The 26,747-nt window shown below is 38.3% G+C and overlaps 1 pseudogene; it reads left to right on the top strand.

The window, feature by feature from the left end:
• The first annotated feature begins 1,788 nt into the window (after positions 1-1,788).
• LOC144291386 (protein disulfide-isomerase A3 pseudogene) lies at positions 1,789-21,206 on the top strand (annotated as a pseudogene).
• The last annotated feature ends 5,541 nt before the right edge of the window (positions 21,207-26,747 follow it).

The following is a 26,747-nucleotide window of genomic DNA, read 5'->3' on the forward strand; positions in this document are numbered from 1 at the left end:
TACTATTTCATCACTTGGTGAAGATAGCAAGAATGGAGACTGCACTGTGCATTTTTTTTCTCTTTTGCATTCCCAAAAGCTGAAATTCCTGTCTATCTGAAATGCAGTTCTGCTGGAGATGTGAGTATTCCAGAAGTTTTTCTTCCAGCCTCTCTTGCATGAGAGCACAGGGAGGCAGGCGATCAGGGTTCAATGAGACAGATGCATGTGCCACTGCATCAGACAAGGAGCTGGTGACATAGAGGAGCAGCTACCATAGAGGAGCCTCTCTGGTGACTAAGGATGGTGTCAAGGTCATGAGTGAGGACTGTGCCCACGTCCAGTGCAGGCTCAGCAGTGCCTTTGATGATGATCTACTTTCAGTGATGAGGGCAGTCGTGTCCCTCACTCACACAGTGAGTTGGGTTGTGGGTAGTGGTCTGACCTGTTGGTGCATCTCGATTCTCACTTATTTACAAGTCAGGTTTTTCACCTTTACTATTCTGTCTGACATCCATTCACTAATTTCCACTTTTGCTTATACCAGTCCTAAAGTGTGTCTTACAAATAGGAGCTCTCCCTAAGACAAAGCCTGAATGCAAAGATGATATGGATCTTGACATTTCAAAGCCAATTACAGCCCCAGAATAGTGAGGTTAGACATGAAAGAAAGAATTCCAGAAACACCATAAAAAAGTGGAATTAAGATGAGGTTAATTATTCATTTTAAAATTAAATATTAATAATCAAGATTAATAACAATCTTACATTTATGGAATGCATTTCCTACTTGAAGAACCTCCAAGAGCCCATTTGAATTTATAAGCCGAGGTAATATATAGAACATTAAATCATTAATTCAAACATGAAATTCATGACACATATACATCTTTAACTAGCAAGAAAAAAAGATCATGGGAGCCTAATTAGCATCCATCATTAACAGAGTTTCAGGGAGGCATAGGTCAGTCAGTTGGTCAGTTCTCTCTACAAATGCCTTTGTGGTATGCAATTCTTTGGCTCTTTGTCCTGGGTTCCCAGAAACTTCTTTCACATGGCTTTCCTTCTTCTGACATATGTTCACGACCCAGACTGATGCCTGCCAGACACTGACTCAATAATTGGGACTGTAGGGATAGAGGGCTCAGGGAGGGGATATGCCTGGTTCTATAATGATGACTCACAAATCCTGAGGTGAAGAAGTTCAAGTAAGGGAAAACCCAAAGAAAACATATATGATGTCACACATATGGTTTTCTTGCGCAGTGGTGTGGGCAGGAGTAGCAGCCTGGGTCACCAAACCTCTGGGAACAGTGTGGGTATTCTAATACCCATGACTTCTAGCACGGGCTGTCCTTGCAGCCTTTCCCTTACCCAGAAGTAAACAAAAGTATAACAATAGTTACCACCTATTCAGTGCTTATCAAGTGCACACAATGCGTATATGCCTATACTCTCAGCAATCTGGCACTTATAGATATTGATATTGATATCATCAAGGTGGGGCAGGAAAGTAATGGCCTAGGACCTGTGGAACCTACTAGAGCTTTGTGAACAGTGATGTACAGATGGTGTGGGTGAGGCTAAAGGAACCCATGAGTGAGGGTGAAGCATGCAGGCTCTGGGACTGGCTGAGGGGGAAAAGCCCTCATCCCTGGCATGAAGGGGCAAAGGGGAAAATAGCATTGTTGTGACTGAGCAAGGGCTTACCACTGTTAAGGGGACTCTCAGGCAGGAACTAAAGCCATAAAGAAATGCAGTCACTGCTAAGACTCCACAGGCAGGAAAGGGAGTGGGTGACATTCTACAATGTCCCTCTTCTCCTTCTCTGGGCTGCCCTGCCATGGCCTCCCCAGCATGCAGTCCACAGGGTCAGCCTTCCAGTACCTGAAGCGGAGCAGAGAAGGTGTGAACATGGATGGAGGTGGGGAGACAGGGCATATAGAACCACCAGAATAGCAATCCTTGTAACATATAGGAAGCTCAAGTTCAAAGTGATTTTTGCAAATCATGTAGCTCTCCGGTGGCAGAGCTGGGTTTTGAACTAATATGACACATTGACTTTCTGTGCCCACCAGGCCTCCTCCACCTCTATATACCTCTCCCAAAGCTCCTCAGGCTTTCCCACCTAAGCACCCTGAAAGTCTGAGGCAATTGAAAATAAACTCAGGTTGACCATGGGTCCTAATCACAGATAGCCCACTCCAAATGGGAAATATATTTGAAGTCTCGTTTTGTCTTAAATATTGATGAAATTCTGTTAGCTGTGTAAGTGTATGTAGGGGGATATAGGTGTGTGTGTGTGTGTGTGTGTGTGTGTGTGTAAGTTTATTTTAGGTAAGAATCACATTATTAATTTCCTGTTAAATTTTGAGTATATGAAGGCAGGCCATATTCACCTGTTACTTTATACTTTCTAAGACATGTGGACAGAGAGGTGCCCGGTATAAGTTGTCCTTGGTTGATGAAGCACGGTAGCGTTTTCCACCCTTCCATAGCATACAAGACTTTGAAGTATCAAAATGACAGCTACAGAGACTCAGCACTGAAGCTCTGCTCTTGACCCTGGGTGTGAATCCAGAGGTTTACTCAGGATTGATTATTCTTTAAAAGCAATTCTTACAGACCTAGTAACACAGTTTTAAGAGCGAACTAGGAAGTAGTGAAGGTAGAGGAAGCAGGAAGAAGCCAGGCCAGAGCAGCCATAGTGGCAAGTATGAGAAATGGCACAAGGCTAGGCTGGCCTTTCCAACTGAAGCAAGGGCTGTGGGACTAGTCCCTTCCTTGGACCAGGACTGAGGTTTATAAAGACCCCATGGAAAGAAATGTTCAAAGTATAAGGCAAGCAGAATAGAGCTCTGTGTCTGAAGGGTCTTGGGTTCATGGCATCTAAGAAACACAAACCATTCCCCCATCCACCATCATCTATTAGGAATATGTTACACATTTGCATTTTAATAGGCATTTTATATGCTTTCTCCTTTGGTCCTCATTATCAATGCTTTTCTTTTAAAAATATTCTAAGTGTACAGATGAACACCAAATCTCAAAGAGATCAAGAAGTAACTTGCAAGGTCAAACAGTTTTAAATTAGATGACTCTGAGTCCCAAGCCCACACTGGATTACACTAGCCCTGTGCTGCCTAGATTCAATCCCTAGCCCCAGAGACAAGACCCAGGTGGGATGTGCCACCATGATGGAGAAGACCACGGGCCTTCCTAGAGTTGGTGTCAGAAGTTCATGGCAAGTTGGGGCTTGCATCTCAACATAGTGAGAATAGTGAGCAGCAGTGGCCAGTACCTTATTCTGTGATATTGCCATACAACCGTGTCATCTTTTAGTTAAGATCAAAGATTTCAATCACACAGACCTGGGCTCATGCCCAGTCTTGATAAACAGACATGCCAAAGGAACTTTGCCAAGTTACTAAACTTCTCTAAACAACTGTTTTCCCATCTGTAAAAAGGAACCGACAGTTTTCTTTTTTATGTAATGGTTGTGAGGAGCCAGTGAAATCATGCATGGAAAACATTTTGTCCAGCACCTGGAACCAAGTTTCCAGACACTAAAGCCTTGTAGCATACACACACTTGTTAACTTGTTAACAGGAGTTACTGTTATCTATGTCTGTATCAAGAAGTTTTGATGGACTTGTATTTAGGAGAACCAAAGAGGAATTCCAGTTTGGAAGAGATTAGGAATTCCCAAATAACAGTGGGCAGAAGCACTTCCTCAAGGAGAGGAAATGTGGCCAAATCCCTGGGATTGGGGACCAGAACAGAAGAAAATAGGCTGGCTGGATGCTGGGTACTACCCTGTGTGGGCTTGCCCACCACTTCCAACCTCTTATTTTTCAGGTTCTCAGCCTTGGCTATTCATTGTAGGGCCTCATGCTGGAGCCTCAGCCATGAGATTCTGTGTTTTAATTGGTCTTCATGTAATTAAATGCCCAGGTCAGCCTGAGCGTCAGGAGCTGTTGAAACTGCTGATGGTGATTCAACTAAGCATCTGCTTAGGTATCAGATGAGCATGTCTGCCTCGTCCTTCTCAACCACTCAGGATATCTGTTCTGAATTCACACTGAACGTGCCCACTTTTCTTCCAGTCTTGCACTTATTCCTGGGCTCTCCATGGTATCAGACCTTTTGCACTTACTCCTAGCTCATATTCCTGGGCTCTCCATGGTATCAGGCCTTTTAGTACACTTCTCTCTTATCATGCTTTCTAGTTTGTAATAGAAAGTGACTGTCCCAGCTTAGGTACTTATGTAGCCATATTTGATTTGACTCCTGGTCTCTATCTGCTCTGGGCATCTCAGTGATCATCGAGTAGGAGCAGACCTCATACTCTATACCCATGCAGACCTGTTCTGTTCATTAATGGATACTCTAAGACCCTAAAAGTCACAAATGGGGTTCTCATTACTTTTTTAGTCCCAGCCCTGAATTAAGGCAGTAAGGACAGTCCCAAGGCATGTGGGGACACAAGATAATTTGGAAAGTTAAATTGGAAAATATTTGATTGACTGAGTACACTCAAATGACAAAACCATGGAATTTTTCATGGTGAATATGATGACCGTGTGCATTGAACAGTTAATTGTGATTCCTTCCTCTAAGCCCTACCATCTTGGCTGGACTCAACTTTGCCTTGGAGGAGCAATTCTTCAGCAAAAATGAGTTAAGATACTATTTTCACTTTCTTGTATGTATATATTGCTCCAGACCCTAGCAGTCCATAACATTAGGGCTGAAGAGTGAAAGCACCTTCAAGAAACATAGTGTTTTTTATATACTGAGTGCTCAGTAAACATATCACTGCTACTGGTTATTGAGCTACCCAATCACTTGGATGGATGGATGGATGGTGGGGCATTTCTTTTTTCTTCTTCTTTTCTTTCTTTCTTTCTTTCTTTCTTTCTTTCTTTCTTTCTTTCTCTCTTCTTTCTTTCTTTCTTTCTTTCTTCTTTCTTTCTTTCTTCTTTTTCTTTCTTCTTTCTTCTTTCTTTCGCATTCCTAATATTATTGTGTAAGCCAGATCTTGTGTGCATGACCTTCTGAAGAGGGAAAGTGTGTTGAAGTATAAGCAAAAACAAAACACCACTGTCAACTGCAACACCTCAGGACCGATCAACTTTTTCAGACCAGGAAAAGTATGACTCCCCCGGGGATAAGTGTTACCTGAAATACTTTGGATTCCGTTGCCCTGAACATCATCACATTTTTTTTTTCTTTTTAGCCATCACCCTCCTGTAAAGGCAGAGATAGTAGAGATTAGGGGAGAAGGAAGGAGCAGATCATTTCATCAGAATTTAAAAACATCCTCTATGCTTTCTGTTTAATGTGATTTATCAGGTCTTGTGCTTTACTAGGGAGCAAGGTCTCAAATGGTTTTGCATTAGTCTTCCTTCTTGTTATCAACTATACAGACTTGACTGGAGGAGTAGCAAAAAAGGTGATCATTTTCCTACAGCAAACACTCAACCACTCCAAGCCATCCAAATGCAAAGAGAGTTTTGAATGTGACCTTATGGGAAACGAAGAAAAGTCAGCTTAACATCAACTGAAATGCCTTGTTCCTTTCCTCCAGCCCTTTTGTTTATTTCCTTTCCCCTTTGGAACTTTCTGTAAGTCGCTGTGGCAATTCCTTGTGCAGTTTCATGACTTTTGCTTAGAATCTATGCAATGAAAGGCCACTTCTGTAATTTAAAAACAAAACCAAATTGCTTTGTGGGTTACAGAGATCCCTCTGGAACAGAGAGCCTGAACTGGTGTGGACCTGCAGGACTGACCTTTGCTCAGCAAAGAGAAGGCAGCCCCCTTTCAGGAGTGATGAATACCACGGTGGCTCCCAGATGGGATTTCCATACTTCTGCTTCCATACTTCAGAGAACTGGCTTCCTTCTTGGCTAAGCTACAGCAGCTCTCATAGTGACAAATGGACAAGAGAAGAAGGCTCACCACACTCTGAGAACATGCTTTGAATATACCAGCTCACTCTTGTGACCCAGGGTCTCTGTGCCAGCTCTTCCTCTCCCCAGAATACTGCCCTCCAGGCTGTATTCTGTTGCTGCGTTCTAGCACAGAGGCCTCCTTGTAAATGCCTTCTCTTCCACCTAATTTAAATTTCTTACTTTAAGACCCAATATTCTTTAATACACACCCTAAAGTTATACTCGTCTTAACAGCACTACACAAAGTTACCTGTCATTGTATATTAGTTTCCTTGTTGATTGTCATTTACTTTCCACTCAAATATCAGGTCACTGAGAATGGAGACAGGGACATCTTTGCAGTTCTATTTCCAGCACCTAGAACAGGGCCTGACACGGAGTAATTACCTTCCAAGAGTGAACCAGAGTAGGTAGTTGGGAAGAGTAGAGACAGTGTGATTAGTTGGGGGGTGGAAAAACCTCAGTTTGAATCCAAATTCACATGATAGCTGTTTGATCTTGAGTAGAATATTTAAATTCTCTGGACTTCAGGGCTTCCATCTGGGAAAAGATCACTTGCTTCTGGGGTCTGGAACTCCTGTAGAAGGGAATAGAATCACCAGAGCAATGTTTGTGACTAATCTTCTCTTCTGGCTTCTGTGTATCTACAGGCTTATAGATTGCTACTGAATTCAGAAGATGTATTATCACAAAGCCAGCTGGTGCCTTGGTGTTGCAAATTAGATGATTATATACAAAATCATTCTAACAGAATACCTGATGAGTTGGCACTTAATGGTTATTATTTTCTTTATTACATAAAATGTACCATTTTCCTGACTTGTTCTAGACAACACAGACAACCAACCAACAGCTAAATAAGAACTGCTATTTTTATACTTTGGAGGACATGGTAAAGAGTAAAGGGAATCCAGATGAAAAAGGTGGAAAATAAACCCTGATATTATAGGGAGTGGCAGGAAGACAATGGACAAGGGAGAGAAGCTGTGCAGTCAGATTTCTTGGAGAAAACAATGGTAATAAAAATAAACTGTGTCCATTGCAAACTGTAACCCAGCATATGCCAAAACTCCACCATTTTCACTGTACCAATATCACACTGGAAAATTATATATGTTATGATTAGAAAGAACTTCATGAGATCATCTAGCCCAAGCTCTATAAAGACAGCACTGAAGCTAAAGAAAAATAGAATTTAGTCACAGACTACAGCTGAATCCTTGATGTGCTACTAACTGCCTTGATCACTTTGGACTAGCTGCTCAACTTATCTGAATCCCAGTTTTATCATCTTCAAATTATTGATAATAACACCTAACCTAAGGATTAATGTCAAGATTAAATGAGATATTTTGGGAAAATACACGTAGCACAAGGTCTCCCTTCTTTTCCTTGTCTGTCAGTCAGAAAGTCAATGAAAGTTTATTAAGTTCTCAGGATTTGACAAGACAATGAAAGATAATGAAAATATAAAGAGTCTAGTTAGATAAATAGACTAGTCTATTTTGCAATAATGTTCTGTAAGATCCTTGAAAAAGTGGGGCATTGATGGTGATCTTACAGATCCTTATTGGAAAATAACAAATCATCATCAAAATGTAACCAGATACCAATACAGATTAAGAATACAGGTGTCAAACAGAGGAATGTGCCCCAGAAGCAAAGTTGAGTCTGTTTAGGTTTTCCTGTAACTGTGTGATTCTTCAAATATAGGAAATTGGGTATAACAGATAATTCACACCAACATGTTTGGAGTCCACCTAGGATTGGATATGCCATCATGCTTATAACAGTAAGAATACCTTGTATAATATTGAGGGTAAAGGTTTACCCTTGTTTTCTATAGTCAGGACAATCTATGAATAGTGGCACCTTCAAGTGAAGAATTTTAAATACTGAAAGAGAAAACAGTGAGAAATACAGGGTATTTCTGCTCAGTTTACCATCATCTGATTAAATTCTATTCTGCCAAAGAAAATTTATTGCAGTTTCCTAGATGCTTTTAGACTATAGATTCACTGTTTCATAACCTCTGAGGAGATCTTCCCAATCTTATCTTATTTCTGGGATCTTTAATATCCAGGATCTAGTAGTTCTAATTTATATTCTTGGCCTCAAGAAAAAACTAGCTACAATTTTTTTTTCATTCTCAAATTCCTTTCTCTCTATGTTAGTACAGTGATGTGAATGAACATGTCTAGGAGGCACTTGATTCTTCAACTTGGGAACCTTGTGTGAAGGACCTTCAAAACAATATGTTGCCCAGGTTCAAGGAAAATACATTTCATAGACTTTATGCTGGATTGGATAATGTTTTCCCCAAAAATCACTTCCACTGTGAATCTCAGAATGTAAACTTATTTGGAATCTTTGAAGATGTAGTTAAGTTAAAGTGAGGTCATACTGGATTAGAGTGGGCCCTAATACAATGACTTACAAGAAGGAAAAGCAGAGGCATATAAACTTAGAGGAGTATACCATGTGAGTTGGAGATAGAGATTGGATTAATGTGTTTACAAGTTAAATAAAAGCAAAGATTGCAGAAACAACCAGAGAAGCTAGCAAAAACAATGAAGGATTCTTTCCAAAAGCCTACAGAGGAAGCACAGCTCTGTCAATATTATGATTTTGGACTTTGAGCCTCCAGAATTGTGAAAGAATTAGTTACTGCGCCTCTAAGCCATAAAGTGTATGGTACTTTGCTAGAGTAGCCACAGAAAACTAGCAGTTATCTGTAGGAGGAGAGGGAGTAATATATGTACAACTAGGCTTTGAAGGGTGGTGATGCTTTTGCTAATACATTTTTAAAGGATTTTATTTATTTTGAGAAAAAGAGAGAGAGGAACATGCAACTGGGAGGAGAGATAGGGGCAGAGGGAGAGAGATAATCTCAAGCAGACTCCCCACTGAGCATGGAGCTCAACCTCACAACTCTGAGATCATGACCTGAGCTGAAATCAAGAGTTGATGCTTAACCAACTGAGCCACCCATGCTCCACTTTTGTTAAAACTTTTTATTTCAGGGGACAAAATAGCACAGAAACATAGAAGAAGGGACCCCGGGTGGCTCAGTGGTTGAGCGTCTGCCTTTGGCTCAGGGCATGATCCCAGTGTACTGAGATCAAGTACCATATCAGGCTTTCTGCATGGAGTCTGCTTCTCCCTCTGCCTGTGTCTCTGCCTCTCTCCATGTCTCTCATGTATAAAGAAATAAATAAAATCTTAAAAAAAGAAACATAGAAGAAGATGGCTAAAATTTAACAGTACACAGTCATGAATACTAACAACATAAATTAAATATCATATAATGGAAACTCAGGGACTTAGATAACACCCCCCATCATTCATGGGAGTACATTGCATTGTGTATCTGTTTTTCTCTGTATAGTGACTTTACTCCATCACTTTTCTCTGTAGACCAGCTTTCTTTGCTTACATATGTGTCTACTGCCAGTGACTTCAGTATGGTCTGCCTCTTGCCTTCCATGGCCACTGACTCTTGCAAAACACACACACACACATACTCACACACACACACATACTCACACACACACACATACTCACACACACACACATACTGTTTGATCATCATTATATTACCAGTTATGCATAAGTCATTGTACCAGTTCCAGATTCTTAATCTTTTTTTTTTTAATTTTTTATTTATTTATGATAGTCAGAGAGAGAGAGGCAGAAGCAGGCTCCATGCAGCGGGAGCCCGATGTGGGATTCGATCCCGGGTCTCCGGGATCGCGCCCTGGGCCAAAGGCAGGTGCCAAACCGCTGCGCCACCCAGGGATCTCCAGTTCCAGATTCTTAAATTGTGATCTGATTAGTTCCTCTCCAGTCAGCTCACCATCTAAACCCATTAAGTTGTGGTGATGGATCATGGGTGTATGTCTTTAGGGAAATTTTAAGGAAGAGGCCCTGAGAAGTTATGGAAGTGAGGAGATGATAACCGATATGCCTGCTATAGGCAAAACTGGCAATATTGTTTCTGACATCTCAAGAGCAAGAGATAAACGAGCTGTCATAAGCAACTTAGACCTGATAAGGGATTTTGTTTTAGAGAGGACAGCACTGGAATATTGAGCTCCAACATTTCTTAGAAGAAAGTTCTTAGAAAACTCTCTCTCTCTCTATGGTATAATTTCATATTCACTGAGCCCTGCACAGGAGCCACATACACCTTCATCAATAAATAGAAACATTGACACACTGATGATATATTAATAACTTGACACTTCCGTCCTATTTTCAGTAGACACAAAAGAAGCCCAGTTTCCAGTCAATAAGAACAAGGGCAAGATTCTAAGTTATAAATAATTTAACAAGGTGCTAGCTCCTGTCAAGGCAGGTATATTGGTTTCATTCTAAATGAACTAAAAACTTATTGAAATATTGAGTTCAACTCTTTCAGCAAATTTCTCATGTCCCTCGCAATACATCCACATGTAACTACAAATGCCTGAAATTTCTTAACTCAGTATTTCTCAAATTTGCCTGTTCAATAGACTTACTGAGGGAGCTTTAAAAATATTTATGCCCAGATTTTATTCTTAGAGACTCTGATATAATTGCTGGGCACTGGTGTTTTTAAAAGCTCCAATGCGTGGGGCTTCCGGCGGGGGTGGGGGGGGGGCAGACAAACTGCTATAACTATGGAATTTTACCAGAAGTAGGCCCTTCATCTGCCCATGCAGAAATATTATTTGAACTGAAATGTGGGTTCTTACATGGATGAATGACTGAACAAGAGAGGGTTTACCTTTCAGTCAAGTTTGTTGTTATCAGTTGAGACAGCCTGTCCCAAAATCCAATACTGAGTCCATGTATAATTCTAGAACCTTCTACTTTCCATTCAATCCTTCATCTTTCAGAAGATTCCTTGGATGGAGACAGAGTGGAGCTGGGAGAAAGAATATAAAATGGTACAAGGAAATGCACACACGTGATTCGTATGAAAGGAGTTTCTGCAGAGAGAGAAGAGAGCAGATAAGCACCTCATTTCACCCAAAAGCTGAGCTGAGCTGCAGCTGGCAAGCTGAGAATAGACTGACTTTATTCTTGTCCAATCTCATTTAGTAGAGACAGTCCCATACTGCTGGAATCAGAGGGTAATGGCAACATTTGTAATCCCCCTCTGGGTCTCTGGAATTCTGCAGGCCATGTAAAGCTTGCTTTATGTACTGCGCAGAAAGCAAGACTAATCCAGCTCCCCAGGACTGACTTAAATGATACATTCATTGCTGGTAGATCACTCCTTAAAACAATAAGATACCATTTACCACAGACCAACCACTAAAAAGAAATGAAGCCTTTTATCTTCCTCCTACAATGAATATAGACAGGAGGGCAGAGTGTTCCGTAGAGAAGTTAGGGTTGGGTAGTGATTTCCTGAAGCACATTATTTAGGATCTGTCTTCATAAAATGCCAGCTTTTTGGTAATTCAAGTCTGGGAAGAACTGACATTTCTAAAGATTTCTGTAGAATAAAATAAAGATTTCTTAAAATAAAGAACAGAAAAACAAAAGCACTGCAATTCCATTTTCCCTACAGGGTCTTAGTCTTTACATTCTTTTGCTCTTACATGATCTAACTTTACTTTCCACGGGAATCCTGAGAATAATAGCAGCCCTTTTCTCTGAGAAGGGTTAACAGATACTGCATTCTAAAATCATGAAAGAAAGTATGTTGTTCTTCTACAATTAAGACTTTGTTCTTAATCTTTGCACATATGAAGTGACTGGCTGATTACATTTATTTCGGGTGCTTGGAGGGGAGAGGGAAAGAGTCTGGGAATGGGTAGTATGTCTCACATGTTATTCATGAAGGACTCAATGCATGCATTTTGGGAAGGAGTAGAGAAGAAAGGAAGAAGAAAGAGAAGGGAGAAAGCAAAAGAAAGTGAGAGGAAGGAAAAACAGCAAAGAATTTCAGCAACCTGATACTATACAAGGGAAATCGGAGTTCAAACCCAGTCAAAAGTTAAGACAATTAGTGCTAGGTTGGAATAACTGAAGGACAGCTTTCTATCACATCCCAGAGGCCCCCAGGTACTTCATTTTCTCATAGATACCTATCTCAAGCATAATTTTTTCTTAAAACGAGCTGCCAGAAGTAAGTGAGGGCCCCCTGTGTTGAGTGCTGAGTAAGAAGGGACGCTACCTTGTGCATCTCCTAATGGAAATCCCACAACATTCTGTATCTGATAAGAGTATAATATTCCAAAGGGGGAAAACATCAATGCACTGAGTTGATACACTCCTCTTCTGTGTTCACTGCCATAACCAGTTCTAATTGGATTGAAAACCAAACTTCTTCAGACTCCTCAATATGAATACCAAGCCAAAATGGAATATATCATATATGATTTATATACTCATATCTCATCATGTCCTCAAAGAATTTGAGGACTCTAAAATTGTTTACAAAGGTCCATATAAGGTGTACATATTTGAAATTAAAACCATGGATAGAACACTTTTAGGAGAAAGGAAGACGTTTCCAACTATTTTTACACATACATATAGTTCATCTTATTACACATGTATAAATGATTGCATATACTTGGGATTAAAAATAGACACATAGAGTTTCAATCCTGAAATATGAGAGAAGCTGAAATTTACTGAGACACTAGTTCATAAGAAGATAAAAAGTTAAATCTGAAAACCCTACTTATTACTAACAAGAGATTCAAATTGGAAGCCAGTGCCTTAATTGATTTAGTAGCCTATATCACGTTTGTTATAAAAGAAAATAAGAGCTGTAAGCAGATAATTAACACTAAGGGGATTTGAGAGGAAAAAAAATGGAAATATTTTCAGCTCCCAAGAGAAGCCATATATCTATAAATGGGTACATGGGAAATATATATTTTCCTCAAAACACATCTGTTTTATGCAAAGAAAATTGCCAGCACACTTATATTTCCATAAATAAAATGTAAACTGCAATATTTTACACTTAGGATGACACAAAAGAGCCATCTTAAATTATTCCATGGATGGGGGATAAATTGCTAGTTTTAAAGGATCATTTCTCCCTAATTCCAGAGAAATTATGTCTGATTCAGGGACAGTACAATAAAGAGAGGCAAAGTTGAAAGATAAAGGCTTCAATACTACATCCTATAAAAATCTTGGCACCTTGATGGAGAGCACAAGTTTGCCACCCAACGATCCTCTACTAATTGACTGAGAGTCGTTATCAAACCCCTCTTCCTTTAGAGTGGCTTCAGTCATACACACACACACATGCATGCGTACATGATTATACAAGCCCTGTGTATATGAAGCAGAGATTCCACCCTGTTTCAGACCGTAAGTCATTACACAAATAAGAGTAAAACCTTTATGCACTGCTTCTGAAAATTTGTTGACACCCCTCCCCCACCTTAATTATTTAATGTATTTGATTTCAAGCTATTAAAAAACTTTGGTGACTGATGATCTTTACTTGGAGTCATCATTTAACTGCAACTGATTCTTATCTTGAAATGGGACTTTTGGTCACAGAGTTGCTGTCAAAATCATGAGTTGCTACAGGGACATGAGATGATAACATGCAAGAACTGTGGAATTGCTGTGGTCTCCACAAGCCCTACATGGAGTTTTGTTTTCAGACTTGACCAGAGTAGGAAATGCTTGCACATAAAGACTATAAAAATCCCCTTCTTTTGCTGCAATGAGTCAGAAAAGACATAATCACATAAAAGGGATGCTCAGGTTGGGCTAAACCAAAGTTCGGTGGAATCTTATTGGCAGAAACCACTTACCATAGAAGTTACCACAAAAATCAAGAATGATTGATCAAGCAATCATAAGATGCTTAATACAAGAGTGAAGACGTGTGTTGCCATCAATTCTGAATCTACAGTGAAACCAGGTAAATACATGAAAAATTAGAAAAGAGGATTAAAAGACCCTAGCATGGAACACTTAAATGGGATCACTTGCTGCTGTTTCTTAAGGAGGAGGCACTAAAAGTTCATATCAGAACTATGTCCCTATGTTTATTGGTGTTTAGTAATAAACCATGCTTATTGATGTTCCTATGTTTATTGATGCCTAATAAGCTATGTTTATTGATGACATCCTTGCATTATTTATTCTAAAATGTGAATTCAGAGATTACCAATAAAATCTATTTTTTTTAATGTACTGAGTTTTCCAACACAGTTAGAGATGGGTACTTGGACTTGGTAGGTCACTTCTGATTGATTACCAGAGTAAATGTTCTACTCCCCAGAGTGGATAAAACAAGTAATCAGTATCAATTACTCACTTCTACTTTAGCAAGAATTATTCCTATCATAGTATATGAAATATTTCCATGCTTCTCTATAATGAATTGTCTAATGTCTATGTTATACCTACTTGAAAACAATAATAATAACAAACAAAAACAAAAACAAAACCTCAGACAAAACCATCTCCTACCAAGTTGATGTCCTTAGACCAAGATAGATAATTGACCAAAGTGCTCTAGAAGTGTAGTGATAGATTTGTGTTCATTTTTCTTTTCACTTTGTGATCTTGAGAAAGCTATTTAAACTGTAAGCCTCTGCTTCTCTGCATATAAAGAAGCATTATTACAGACCTGGAGAAGTTGCTGGAAGGATTAAAGGAATCACAATACTATCTTACCTCACTGTTAATTTTGTCTTATGACCATTCTTTGTGAGGCAGATGACCTCTGAAACAGAAAGGAAACTCAAATGCTGACAACACCAGTACCTTGAGTTTGAAATTTCTCTTCTATTTCTGATTTTGTAAGTCTTGCCTATTATCTGGAAATCTGATCTATCACACAAAATGATTTACCTGTTGGTTGTTGGTTCTTCCTCCAATGACACTATTTAAAGTATAACCCTTGCCTAGACAGCCCTCTTGCAGTACCTTGACCACAATGATGGTCTGTGTGAGATCTGGGGGACCTCATGTCTTCTCTGGATGCAGTCTCCTCACATGTCATAGAAGGAGATTTTGTTTTTTTTTTTCTTCTTTTTTTCACTTTTTGTTTTATTTTAACTTAAATTTTGTTAATTAATGTTTTAGTGTAATATTAGTTTCTGGAGTAGAATTCAGTGATTCATCGCCTACAGACAACACCCAGTGCTCATCACAACAAATACCAGAAAGAGATTTTAGAGTCCACATTTCTTTCTAAGAATTGAGCACAGAGCATTATAAAATGACTTGCAGGATTGGAGGGAAATGTACTATGCAGATTAATGTTATTCATCAAAACTGTAATGTGTTTACTTTTTACCCAATGAAAGATGAAAAAATATCCTCTTATTCTAGTGTGAATCGAAAATGGTTCCAATTTTTCACCCTAGTATGGCTATTGATAATCACAGCTAATTATCATACTGTAATTCTTTGTTACAATATGTACTTAAAATAATTTTAAGTAATGTATAAGAAGAGTCAATGCCTTATCTAATATAATCTGCACAGTATCCTGCATACATGATTACCTATTCCAGCGTTGTTGAATAAAGCTCAAAAGTTTGATGCCATCACCTTATGTTAACATTATCCTATTTACCTCCAAGTTATAAAGGAGTATATCACTTTGATTGACTAGTTTTCTTTATTTAAAAAAAACAGGCTAGGGGGATCCCTGGGTGGCTCAGCAGTTTAGCGCCTGCCTTCCACCCAGGGCATGATCCTGGGGACCCGGAATCAAGTCCCGCATTGGGCTCCCTGCATGGAGCTTGTTTCTCCCTCTGCCTGTGTCTCTGCTTCTTTCTCTCTTTCTCTGTGTCTCTCATGAATAAATAAATAAAATCTTAAAAAACAAAACAAAAAAAAAAGGCTACTCTAGATGAGTCCTAATTGTCCTCAGGTGAACATGCAAACAGAACAACAACAACAACAATAAAATTGCACAGAAATGAGAAAAAGTTTGTTGTTGGAAACCTGTGTGCATATAATTTTTTGAAATTTCTGAGCAGCAAATGTGAATTTCCAAGATAACTAGTCATAAAGCAGCATCCATCAGCCAAAAATTGCCATTAAATACTTTGCAATGGCTTATTCCCTGTAACATTTGTGTTAATGTTGAGGCAAAAAGCTTCATTGACAGATGAGAACATATTATTCAGAAGTCTCTCACATTTTATTAGCTAACATCCTTGGATGAGAGTCAAGGCTAACCATTCTTTTAGTGTAGTCCTGATATTGTTTTGAGGTAATCCAGGTTTCCAGGACACTATACTGATTAGGCATCTGCTGTAGCCAGAATTATATTTAGTGAAGACAGGAGTTCTAAGAGTCATGGGACAGGGCTGTAATATCATTTTGGGGCAAGGTTCATGGCCTGTATGAAAAGAACTTTGGGACTAGGACCCTAATTAAAAGAAACTCTGGAATAGCTGCCTTTTGCTGAAAGAGGGACTGAAACACATCATCCATAGGCCTGAGGAAATGCCAAGTAAAAATTCACACCTCATGGGAGATAAAGAGACACAAGTCTACGCACCCATGAATAGAGAGGCAGCATTTACACACCACATATGGAATATGAATCTCCAAACTAAGAATTTAACACAAAACTGGTCTATGAGCACTGTACCTAATTCTCTAAGGACACCTTACATAAACCCAGAATAAAGTTATATTTCAGAAAAAGTAATCCTCAAGTTTATTGGGTCAGCAAAGAAAACCTGCAAATGACGCAGGTCATGGTAGAAAGTAAAACAAAAGAGTCAGAAGAATTAAAGTTCCAAGAATCTGAGATAAGACAATTGAAAAGACACTATAAATATCTTTGAAATTATTAAGGGCCGAAAGTAGGAATGCAAATCAATAGTAAAATAAAATAAAAAGGTACTATAAAAATAAAATAGAGCAACTTCTAACGTGCTAACAGGAACTGTTAAGAAAAAATATATAATCATTTCCATTAAAAAACTTAGTAAGTTTCACAGTAGCCTCAGCTGATCTGTATGAGAAAAGTCTTTGAAATGGAGTACTGAGGGATGGAGATGAAAAAAGTAAATAAATAAATGACCAGTAAGGATATCAGGTTAATAAAATACTAGGATCCATCAAATACCCAGAAGGAGATAGAGAAGCAAATTAAGAAAATGAAGAGAAGGAAACAATGCAGTATAAAAGATAATGGTTGAGAATACTTGAGTTTCAATGAACTACATGAAGCCTTGGATTGTAGAAGCATGCCAAGTGCTGGGCAGGATTAATAAAATTAAAGGCATACTCAGAGGTTCTTAGTAAAATAATAAAATATTGTTGGAATAAGAGTTAAAAAAAAACACCAACAACATAAAAATGGAATAATTTTATTCTTACTGTGCTGATGGAAAATAAATGTCAATCTAGAATTCCCTGCACAGCAAACTGTCATTCCAGAATGATGAATTCAAGATATTTTCAGTCAAAAGGAGTTTACAGATCCTCATGGAAACAAGTTCAAGAAAAAGGGATGTTAGAACAAAGAGAAAGGCATAGAAGATGTAATCATGAACAAATGGATAAATAAACCTAAGTGGAAAACTAATTAGACTTCTACTGAAAAACAAAAATAATGACTAATTTTGGATTTTAAAGGAGGTGGAATTGAAGTTTGAGGACACACTGAACAAATAAAATACTGTGTATTTTCTCTGTTGTTGGTAAGGAGGTGATATTAACTCTAAATCTTTTGTGGGTATATGTTATATTTTAGGGAAAACTATACAAATAATGCAAATACCAGAATGGTTTCCAGAGCCAAGGGAAAAGAGAGAATGAAGGAATAAAACAAATCTGATAAGTTTAATGGAAAGATTGAAAGAATAATTAAAAAATAAAATTCACAGTATAATAAAAAACAGTTATATGAGGAACAAATGCCATTTATCAGTATTTATAATAAGTGATAAATAGGTCATATTTACCCTTTAAGTGACAAAAATCCACAGTCTATGTAAAACATACTATTTTCTTTAATTTAGTTACTAAGTTCGTTAGTTGCCTACCAAATAAACATCTGAAACATAATGGCCCATAAAGTCAGATGTAATTAATACTCTCATTCATTCCATATAGTATAATTTCCACAGTTCTGAGGTCCTCATTTCACATATTTATTTTATCTTTATGACCTGTGCTTTGTTATCAAGCATTCATAAATATGCTAATCTTTTACTTTTGATTAATTTTTTAAGGTAGCTACAGATCTACACACACTTGTAAGACAGAGAGATCCTGTACATCGTGTACCAGTTTCCCCCAATAGTAACATGAAAAATATAGCACAATATCAAACGCAGGATGTTGATACTGATACAGTCACCACACTGAATGGTTCATCAGCAGGCAGATTTCTCATGTTGCCCTTTAAAGGCTATGCTCACTTCCCTGTCCCATTCACCACTTACATAAGTTCTGATGACTACTAATCTATTCTCCATTTCTAAAATCTTGATATTGAAAAGATGTTACGGTTGAACTCATAAAGCATGCAATCTTTTGGATCGGTTTTTTCATTCAGCATAATTCTCTGGAAATTCACCCAGGTTGCTCCTTGTATCAATAATCTGTTCCTTCCTATTGCTGAGTAGTATTCCATGGCACAGATGTCCTGCAGCGTGTTGAACTGTTCAAACGTTGAAGGGCATCTAGATTTTTCCAGTTGTTGGGCATTACAAATAAAGCTGCTAGAAACATTTGTGTACAGGTTTTTGAGTGAACATAAATCTACTTTTCTGGGATCAAAGCCTCGAGCTATTACACTGGGTCATATGGAAGCTGCATGTTTGTTTGTTTTGAGGAGGAAGTTGTTTGGGTTTGTTGGTAAGAGACTTCCCATTTGTTATCCATACTGGCTGCACCATTTCACATTCCCCCACAGAGTCTGAGACCAGTTTCTCATCATACAGTACTGTATTCTTGTCCCAACTTTTCACTTCCACCACTTTGAGAGATGTGCAGTGATAGCTCATTGTGGTTGTCATTTGCAGTTCCCTAATGGCTAATGCTGAACACCTTATCATGTATTTATTTGTTCTTATGCGTACATCTTCTTTGGAGAAATGTCTATACAACCCCTATGCCCAATTTTAATTAGGTTGCATGCCTTAATGTAGAATTAGTTGTAAGAGTTTGTTTCTATATTATGGATATTAAGCCTTTAGGACATATATAATTCGCAAATACGTTCATTCTATAGAGCCTTTTAAGTGTTTTGATGTCCTTTGATTTTAAGCTGAAGTCCAATTTATTATTTCTTCTGTTATGGCTCATGTTTACAGTGTCATATCTAAGAATCCATTATCAATACCAAAATCATCATTATTTTCTGTATGTTTTCTTCCAGGAGCTTTATGATTTTAGCTCTCCTATACAGACTGTTAATCTACTTTGAGTTAATTTTTGTATACGGTGTGAGATAGGCGTGACTTTCTTTCCATGTGGAAATCCAGGTGTCCCAGCACCCTTTGTTGAAGAGACGGTTCTTTTCTCCGTGGGATGTATCTGGTGAATTTGGCAAAGATCAAGTAGCCAAAAGTAAACAAAGAAACAAACACCACAGTTGGGGAGCAGTGGTGTGAGCTGTTGCGGGAATATCTAACCGCGCAGCTGCTCGCAGGCCCAGGGCGGTGGTCGGGCCCCGGGCAGTCCCCGCCCGCCGCGCCCCTGCCCCCCGGGGGGGGGGGGGTCCTCTGCCTCCGACGTGCGGGAACCTGGAGAGTCGCATCTCCACCTCCGACCCGGGTCTGCGGGCCTCAGGCCCGAGTTGCTGGCCCCCTGGTGCGGACACTGCAAGAGGCTTGCCCCTGAGTACGCAGCCGCAGCAACCACATTAAAAGGAATAGTCCCGTTAGCAAAGGTTGGTTGTGCTGCCAACACAGCACCGGTAATAGCTGCTGGAGTCCGTGTATCCACCCCTGAGGATGCTGAGAGACGGTGAAGGAGCTGGTGCTCATGATGGGCCTAGGACTGCCCATGGACTTGTCAGCCATCTGCAGAAGCAGGCAGGACCGGCCCCAGTTCCTCCAGGACCGAGGAAGAATTTGAGAAGTCCATTAGTGATAAAGATGCTTCTGTGGTGGGTCTTTTCCAAGATTTATTTAGTGAAGCTCATTCTAAGTTCCTAAAAGCAGCCAGTAACTTGCGAGATAACTACCTATTTGCACACACTAATGTGGAGTCTCTGGTGAACAAATGTGATGATGAGGGAGAGGGTATCACCTTGTTTCCTCCTTCACATCTGAGGAACGAGTTTGAGGACGAGACTGTGGCATAGAGAGAACAGAAGATGACCAGTGGCAAGATTAAAAAAGCTATCCAAGAGAACATTTTTTGGGATCTTCCCTCACATGACAGAAGACCATAAAGATTTGATACAGGTGTGGCTTACTATGACGTGGACTGTGCAAAGAAGGCTAAAGGTTCCAACTACTGGAGAAACAGTGATGATGGTGGCAAAACTTTTAACCATGAACTTTCTGATTTTGTCTTGGAAAGCACTGCCGGAGAGATTCCTGTTGTTGCTATCAGAACTGCAAAAGGAGAGAAGTTTGTCATGCAAGAGGAGTTCTCGCGTGACGGCAAGGCTCTTGAAAGATTCCTGCAGGATTACTTTGATGGCAGCCTGAAGAGATGTCTGAAGTCTGAGCCCATCCCAGAAAGCAATGATGGGCCAGTCAAGGTAGTGGTAGCAGAGAATTTTGATGAAATAGTGAATAACGAAAATAAAGATGTGCTGATTGAATTTTACGCTCCTTGGTGTGGTCACTGTAAGAATCTGGAGCCTGAGCATAAAGAACTGGGAGAGAAGCTCAGAAAGGACCCAAATATTATCATAGCCAAGATGTATAATATCCAACAGCCAATGATGTGCCTTCTGCATATGAAGTCAGTGGTTTTCCTACAATCTGCTTCTCTCCAGGCAACAAGAAGCTAAATCCAAAGAAATATGAAGGTGGCCGTGAATTAAGTGACTTTATTAGCTAGCTACCATGAGAGGCAACTAACCCCCCTGTAATTCAAGAAGAAAAAGCCAAGAAGAAGAAGGCACAGGAGGATCTCTAAAGCAGCAGCCAAACCTGCCACTTTGTAAAAGGACTCTTCCATCAGAGATTGGAAGACCGTTGGGGAGGACTGGGACCCATGTGGGATTACTACTCTCAGGGCAGAGAGGACACAACAGATATAATCTGAATCCCGTTTAATTTTCTCTAAACTGTTTCTTAGCTGCACTGTTTATGGAAATATCAGGACCAGTTGATGTTTGTGGTTTTGAGAAAAATTATTTGTGTTGGGGGGAACGTTGTGGGGGTGGGGAGACTGAGTTGAGGGGTTATTTTCTAATTCTTTTGTACATTTGGGACAGTGACAATAAATGAGCCCCCTTTAAAAAAAATAGACTCAGGGTTATTTTAAAAAATTGAAGACAGAATTACCATTATGATCAAACAAATCCACTTCTGAGTATATACTTCAAGAATTGAAAGCAGGGACTAAAAAATTTATTGGTACAACCATGTTCATAACTGCATTATTCACAATAGTCAAAAGTTGGAAGATACTCAAGGGTCCATTGACGAATAAACAAAATGTGGCATATACATAAAATGAAAATTATTAGGCCTTATAAGGATAAATAATATATTTATTTTATTGAGGTATGATTGACATAATATTATATTAGTTTCAGGTATACAACATAAGGATATTTGTATATATTACAAAATGATCATCACAGTAAGTCTAGTTAACATCCATCATCTTAAATAGTTACAAATTGTTTTTCTTATGATGAGAGCTTTCTGGATCCACTTTCCCAGCTACTTTTAGACATGCAATACAGTATTAGTAACTGTAGTCACCATGCTATACATTTCATCTCTGTGACTATTTTATAACTGGAAATTTGTATCTTTCACTCCTTTCACCCATTTTATTCACTCTCATCCTCTGCCTCAGGCAATCATCAGGCTCTTCTATACTTCCCTGAGCTCATTTTTTTTTCAGTGATTTTATTTATTTATTTATGAGAGACAGAGAGAGAGAGAGAGAGGCAGAGATATAGGCAGAGGGAGAAGCAGTCTCCCTATGGGGACCCCAATGCAGGACTGGATCCCAGGACCCCGGGATCACGCCCTGAGCCAAAGGCAGATGCTCAACCACTGAGCCACCCAGGTGCCCCCATGAGCTCAGTTTTTATTGTAGTGTTTGTTGTCATTATTTTAGATATCATATATTAATGAAGTCATATGGTATTTATCTTGTTCTGTCCGACATATTTCAGATAGAATAATGCTGTCAAGCTTCTTTGTTTTATCATAAATGCCAAGATTTAATATACTTTTATTACTGAATAATATATATATTATACATATATATAATATAAGAGCATCAATGGAGCACCTATTGGTAACACACATACTAATGAGAAAGTAGAAGTTTTTATAATAATATATATACTATTATATATATTATATACACTAGCATGTATATATTATGTTTTCTTTATTCATCTGTTGGTGGACATTCATGTTCTTTCCATGTTTTGGTTATTGTAAAAGTGCTGCAATAAACATGGGAGTGCATATATCTTTTCAAATTAGTGTTTTCATTTTATTTGGGTAAATAACCAAAAATGGCAAAATGGCATTGCTGGATATTATGATAGTTCTTGTTTTAATTTTTTGAGGAACCTCCATACTGTTTTCCATAGTGGCTACATCAATTGACATTCCCACCAACAATGCACACAGGTTTAAAAGGCAAGAAATTTGTCATAGACTACAACGTGGATGAACCTTGGGGAGATTATGTTAAGTGAAATAAGCCAATTAAAAAAGGACAGGTATGGGAATCCCTGGGCGGTTCAGCGCCTGCCTTTGGCCCAGGGCATGATCCTGGAGTCCAGGGATTGAATCCCACGTCGGGCTCCCGGTGCATGGAGCCTGCCTCTCCCTCTGCCTGTGTCTCTGCCCCCCCCCCCCCCTCTCGAATAAATAAATAAAATCTTTTATTTTTTTTTAAAAAAAGGACAGGTATTTTATGTTCCACTTTCTATGGTTACTGGAATATTCATTGTATGAATGTACCATAGTTAATTTGTCCGTTCCCTAGGGAAGGTTATCTTGGTTGCTTCCAAGTGTAGCCAATTAAGAATAAAGCTACTATAATTAACCAGGTATAGGTTTTTGTAGAGACATAAACTTTCAACTCATTTGGGTAAATATCGAGGATGTTACTGCTGACCACAGGAAGTTCTTGCTAGACGCATCTCCAAAGGCAAGAGGAGAAAAGGCAAAAATGAACTCTTGGGACTTCATCAAGATAAAAAGCTTTTTGCACAGCAAAAGAAATAGTCGACAAAACCAAGACAATCAACAGAATGGAAGAAGATACTTGCAAATATCTTATCAGATAAAGGGCTAGTATCCAAAATCTATCATTTGTGTATTTCCACTGGCAATTAATGAAACTTATCTATGGCTCCACATACTCACCAGCATTAAGTGTTATCAATATTTGGGATTTTTGTCATTCTAATAGGTGTGTAGTGGTACAGATAGCTTTCTTATTTTAATTTTTATTTTTTTTAATTCCCTAATGCCATATGCTAAGCATCTTTCCATATGTTTATTTGCCATCTATCTTCTTTTGTGAGATGTCTGTTCAGATCCTTAACCTATTTTTAAAATCTAGTTGTTGCTTTTCTTATTGTTGAGTTTTAAAGTCCTTTTAAAAAATATTTTGGATGTAAGTTATTTATCAGGGATGTCTTTTTTTTAAATTTATTTATGATAGAGAGAGAGAGAGAGAGAGAGGCAGAGACAGGCAGAGGGAGAAGCAGGCTCCATGCACCAGGAGCCCGATGTGGGATTCGATTCCGGGTCTCTAGGATCGCGCCCTGGGCCAAAGGCAGGCGCCAAACCGCTGCGCCACCCAGGGATCCCTCAGGGATGTCTTTTGAAAACATTTTCTCCTAGCCAGTGGGATGTTGTTTTGTTTATTGTTTGTTAGTTTTCCCCGAAAGTGGTTTTTGTGGGGCAGAAGTTTTTGATTTTAAATGAGGTCCAAGTTACTAGTATATTTTTTTCATAAATCATGCCTTTGATGTTGTATCCAAAAAGTCCTCATCAAACTAAAGGTCATCTAGATTTTCTGCAATGTTATCTTCTAGGAATCTTAAGCTTTATGTTTTACATTTAGATCTATGACCCATGTATGACCCATTTTGATTTAATTTTTTAAGGCTATAAGGTATGTGTCTAAAGTCAGTTTTTTTTTTTTTTTGCATGTGAATACTCAGTTTTCCCAGCACCATTTGCTGAAAAGACTATCTTTTCTCCATTGTATTGACTTTGTTTCTCAAAGATCAATTGGCTATATTTGTGTCCTTCTGTGCTTTTTACTGGATACTATTGACCTGTTATTTTGTTGTGGTGGTTGCTCTTTCTCTAATACCACACTGTCTCCATCACTCTAACTTTATAATCTTGAGGTCAGGAATCGTCACTCCTCCAACTTCATTCTTCTCCTTCAATATCATGTTGGCTGTTTTGGTTTTTTTTGCATCTCCAAATAAATTTTAAAATTGATTTGTCTGGAGAAGGACAAACATTATATGGTCTCGTTCATTTGGGGAATATAAAAAATAGTGAAAGGGAATAAAGGGGAAAGGAGAGAAAATGAGTGGGAAATATCAGAAAGGGAGACAGAGCATGAGAGACTCCTAACTCTGGGAAACGAACAAGGGGTGGTGGAAAGGGAGGTGGGCAGGGGGTGGGGTGACTGGGTGATGGGCACTGAGGGGGCACTTGATGGGATGAGCACTGGGTGTTATGTTATATGTTGGCAAATTGAACTCCAATAAAAAAATAAAATTGATTTGTCAATAAAATAACTTGCTAAGATCTTGGTTGGGATTGCATCGAATCTAGAGATCATACTGGGAACAACCAACATTTTGACCATATTGCATCCTTCAGTTTGTGAATGTGGAATATCTACCCATTTATTTAACTTTTAAAAACTTATTTCATTAGAGGTTTGTAAGTTTTCCTCATATAGATCCTTCACCTGTTTTGTTAGATTTATACCTAAGTATTTAATTTTGGAGAAATGCGGATTTAACTATTACCTTTAAAAAAAATAACTCCCATTGTTCAGTTTTGCCTGTAGAAAAGATTGACCTTTGTATATAAACCTTGTGCTCTGCATCTTTGCTATAATCACATATTAGTTTCAGGATATTTTGTTGGTAGCGTTGATTCTTTCTAAATTTCTACATAGACAATTGTGTCATCTGGATAGACAGTTTTATTTTTTTTCTTTCTGATCTGTATAGCTATCATTTCCTTTTTTCATCTTGTTGCATTAGTGAAGACTTTCAATATGATGTTAAATGAACAGTAAGAGGGCATATCCTTGTCTTGTTCCTGAACTTAGGGGGGAAACTTCTACTTCCTCATTAGTATGTGTGTTGCCAATAGGTGTCCCATTGATGCTCTTAACTGAGTTGAAAAAGTTTCCTTCTATTCCCAGATTGCTCTGAGTTTTTATCATAAGTAGGTGTTAGATTTTGTCAAATGATTTTTCCACATCTGTTGATGTGACCATGTGATTTTTCTTCTCTAGCTTGCTGTTGTGACACAGGTGTTTGGGCCTCGTGTTTTCTGACTTGAAAGGTTATTATTAGTGACTCATCTTCTTTAGTAGTTGTAGGTCTTTTCAGATTATTGATTTCTTCTTGTGTGAATTGTGACAGATTGTGTATATCCTCTGTACGTGTGTGTGTGTATAATCCTTTTAAAATGCTGTTGAATTTAGTTTGCTAGTACTGTGTTGAGGATTTTTGTATCTATATTCATAAGGTATATTCATTTGTAATTATCTTATAATGTGTTTATCTAGGTTTGATAGCAGGGTAGTACTGGCCTAATAGAATGTATCAGGTATTGTTCCTTCCTTTATTTTTGGGAAGACTTTACCAAAAGTGGATGTTAATTCTTTTTTTTTTTTTTTTAATGTTTGATAGAATTTTATAGTGAAGCCATCTGGCCCTGAGCTTTTCTTTAAGTAGGGAGTTTTAATTACTGATTCAATCTCTTTAGTTATTATAGGTCTGTTGAGAATTTCTGTTTCATTTTGAGTCAATTTGGGCAATTTGCCTTTTTCAAGGATATATAAGCTGTCTAATTTGTTGGTGTGCAATTGTTCATAGTATTCTTTTATAATCTTCCTTATTTTGTAAAGTTAGTAGAGCTGTCCTTTTATTTAAAATTTCAGTTATTTGTGTCTTCTGGCTACTTTTATTTATAAATCTAGCTAGAAGTATGTCAACTTTGTTGATCTTTTTAAAAAATTAACTTTAGGGTTCATTGATTTTATTGGTTTTCTATTCTCTATTTTATTTATCTCTGCTCTGCTCTAATCTATTTATTTCTTGTTCCTATGGGCTTAGTTTTCTCATATTTTTCCAGTTTCTCAATATGTAAAGTTAGGTTATTTATCTGAGATATCTCTTCCTTCTTAATGTAAGCAGTTACAGCTATAAATTTCACTTGAGCCTGCCATTACTGCATGTCATAAGTCTAGAATATTGTAGTTTTGTTTTCATTCATTTATAATCATTTTCCTTATGATTTCTTCTTTGACCATTGGTTGTTTAAGAACATTTTATTTAATTTTCACATATTTGTGAATTTTCCAGTTTTTCTTCTGTTTTGATTTCTAGACTTCATTCCATTGTGGTGAGAAAATATGCTATAGTCCAATGTCAATGTTTTAAAAATTAATTGAGAATGCTTTTGTGGTCTAACATATGGTCTGGGA

This window comes from Canis aureus, chromosome 20 (genome assembly GCF_053574225.1).
Source record: "Canis aureus isolate CA01 chromosome 20, VMU_Caureus_v.1.0, whole genome shotgun sequence".
Taxonomy (NCBI): domain Eukaryota; kingdom Metazoa; phylum Chordata; class Mammalia; order Carnivora; family Canidae; genus Canis; species Canis aureus.